Below are 3,249 nucleotides of genomic sequence, written 5' to 3' on the forward strand. Positions count from 1 at the left end.
ACTGAGATGGGCTACAAGGTCGTGGGCCCGACCCCAGGGCTAAGTCCAATTCAACAGGCTCACAGCCAAAGGGAATGGGGGAAAAGGAAGAGATTTGCTGGGAAAAAATCACTGTCTAAATGATTTTTTTTCTAGGATTGGCTAGAGAACATAGGGAGAAGAGGACAGATTTTGGAAAGACTGAGACAATACCAAAACAAAAGGGGCTGAAGGATACTTAAAAGTATATGAAAGGTTTCTTAATCTGCTTCATGTAACACTGGACATTTCTCGCTGTTCATGGACCAAGTGGTAGGGACAACAGTCGCTGTGCCCAGACACCTTTGCTTACCCTGCTCAGCATCACCAATAGACTCCACCAGGTCATTTTTATCAACGCTGTGAGAATTGCCTTTCCAGAGGTCTCTGTTGTACCAAAAGCCATACGAGCAATGTGTCAAGCAGGCACCGAGGCTTCTGCTTTGATTGCAGCTGGGAGTGCTGTGAAAGTGGAGAGCTTTGGAGCATGCTGAGGGGAAGTTCTCCAGGGAAACATCTGTTGGAGACACCAACAGCAGCTGTAAGGTTATGCGGGGCTTCAGCAACAAACCATCTGTCAAGACCTGCTTATTAGGATGTTTACTCACAAAGCTGGCCTTTTCATCAGCACACCATAAGTGGTTTCTGAAAGCAGCCGTGACCACCAGGAAAACGGTCTCACAGAATCAATCAACAGGAACAAGAAGGATCTGGCAGCCAAAGCGAGCAGCTTCTCCTGAAAGGACCTGTTACATTTTGCCCAGCTTCACAGCTTTCTACTTCCCCTCATCTGTACTGTTACCACCATTAATTGTAGATCAGTGAGTTATTTAGGTTTTTAGATTAATATCATTGAGGGTCCTTCAGTAGGATGAACGGCCTTTTATTTTCTCCCCCATGTGAAAGCATTGACTCTACACTATATATTAGAAATGGTGATTTATTATTTTCACTTCTTTTGCTGTCTTTCCTGTTCATATCATGACATTTGTGTTGAGAAGTTAATAAGGTGAGGGGGAAGAAACACATCAAAAAGAAAGCTCAGCTCCCTGCTCACCTTTCTCCAGATATGAAATCCATTTTTGAGTTCGTGCTTGTATAAGGGACTTAGCCCAGAGACTAAATGCTGTGCCCTGAAGTCATGAGGATCACCCCCACAGCTGAGTGACCTGCGATCAGAATCAGCAAGACAGAGAATGAACGTTAAACACTCCCTGCTTTACTGGTGAAGAGTAGCAAAGGGAGCAAGGTTCAGAGCGTCCACATTACTGATTTAGTCCCAGTCAGGGAGGTGCTTTTGAGGTGAATCTCTCAGCCACGTCCACTTTCCACACTCTGTTTCATGCTGTACAGCAGTCTCATAGTGTGAAAACTGGATCCCTTTCACATGATGCCAAATCAGGAGATGTAATCCAGAAGCCCACGTAATGTGCTCTAGCGGGCATTCAGTCCATGGGACCAGAGCAGGCCTCTCTAAAATTAACCCCTGCCCCCGTGCAAAGTACCCACTGTGGACATCTGGTCTGAGCACTGACTGCTGAACCCTGCACATCCGCTTCTTTTGCACCAAACCCACATATGCACGTACCCACAGATCACCAAAGGAAGATTCCCCCATGTACCTCCTTGAGAAAGCAGACACCTGAACAGCAGCTTGGTCTCCAAAACCCCGTATGCACCTGAGCCTGGGCGACCTACCCGGGGTGATGGCGGGAGTCTGCAGCAGCACCTGGAGGAAGACACATACTCTGAATCGCAAGTCAGTGGCTCAGCAACAAAAACCTTCTGGGCTAACCCTGTCCTTCAAGGGCAGCAAGTCTTGTCAGAGATCAAAACAGGAAAAAGAAAGCAGGGGAGACCACAGCAGAGGCCACTATCCCCATGGCAGAACTGAAGGCAAAGGGGGGGGGGGGAAAGAAGCTTATTATTTAACAGTAAAAATAAACATTTCTGAGGGTGCTTCCTTCCAGCGCTTGGTCCCAGAGACACTACCGCACTCCAGAGAGGTGGTACCTGGTGCGCTGCTCGGGCACCGAGTGGGAGAAGGGAAGGGCTGAGCTGATGAAACTCCTCTAAAAGCAAACTCTGGGTTTTCCTCAGATACAAAATGCAAAACTGAAGCCCTCTGTCTATCCCATTAACCATGGCAAATCAGGAAAAGGCAGGACAGGGAGAGGCAGGGAGGGGAAGAGACAGGGTCCAGCAGCTCTGCATCCACCCCAGCTCCAGCTTTGCTCCCAGGCATCGGTCCAAGGCTCTCAGATTTGCCCAAGGCAGCAGGAATCGGAGCCTGCAGCAAAGCCTCATCATCTCTAACTGGAGCAGGCTGCCGGGGCAAAAACAGAGCCTCAGCAGGGCAGCAAGGCTGGGCAGCCACAAATCAGCCCCTCCTCGTACACATATAACCAGTACTTAGCCCCCAAATCCCATGGGTGAGGAAATGAAATTTGAGGGGAAGAGAGGGAGAACAAATTGGCTCTGCTCTCCCCGGCAGAGTGCCCTGCTGCTCCTCTCACCCCAGGCTCGACCTGCCACCAGCCTCCTCCCCGGCCGCCTGCTGCGGAGCAGCTTCATCCTAAGCATCGAAGGCCTCCGGTGGCAGACTCCGATCAGCCCCCTGGTCTGGCACTGATTTGGATATCCCTGCTGGAAAAATATCTTGGGGTAGCTGTGGACTGTGCAGATACGGGGTTGCTTCGGGGGGGCATTCCAGCACGGTGGTGTGTTATTTGATGCATTGTTCCATACATGCCTGCCGGGGGATTCCTGTAAAACATGGACATGTTGCAGATGAGAAGGGGATAGTTTCCCTCTTTTCTAAGCAACTGAACATCAAGGAAAACACTATCATGAGGTGTTTGACAGGAGAAACAAGCCAGGACTTCAGTTTCATCAAGCACCTGTGTGTTAATGCCAAGCCACAATTTATTTCATTAAGAAGGGGAAAAAAAAATGAAAGAAATACTTACCAGGATGAATATGGTGTCTGCAATGGCCTGGAGGCATGAAGGTTGCTTAAGCAATAGCACTGATTTGGATATCCAGGTCACTAGCCGACACTGCCCTTGACCTCATTGGCCATGAGGCAAGACGACTGCTCGCGCGACGTGGTCAGGCACTCCTCCTGTGTCCTGCCATGGACCTTGCAAGCTGCTCCAACAGGATTTACAGACTAGTCTCTTATCAAACCTGATGGATTTCCTCTCCCACTCCTTTCCCAGCCTTACCCTG

The 3,249-nt window shown here is 49.4% G+C and overlaps 1 long non-coding RNA gene across 1 annotated transcript; it reads right to left on the reverse strand.

Moving 5' to 3' along the window:
• Positions 1–984: 984 nt before the first annotated feature.
• LOC106498454 (uncharacterized) lies at positions 985–2,743 on the reverse strand. Its single transcript, XR_010884039.1, has 3 exons — positions 2,535–2,743; positions 1,641–1,747; positions 985–1,187 (listed from the first exon to the last, which is right to left on the reverse strand). It is a non-coding gene; the product is annotated as an uncharacterized lncRNA (long non-coding RNA).
• Positions 2,744–3,249: the final 506 nt, after the last annotated feature.

Source organism: Apteryx mantelli, chromosome 4 (genome assembly GCF_036417845.1).
Source record: "Apteryx mantelli isolate bAptMan1 chromosome 4, bAptMan1.hap1, whole genome shotgun sequence".
Lineage (NCBI taxonomy): Eukaryota > Metazoa > Chordata > Aves > Apterygiformes > Apterygidae > Apteryx > Apteryx mantelli.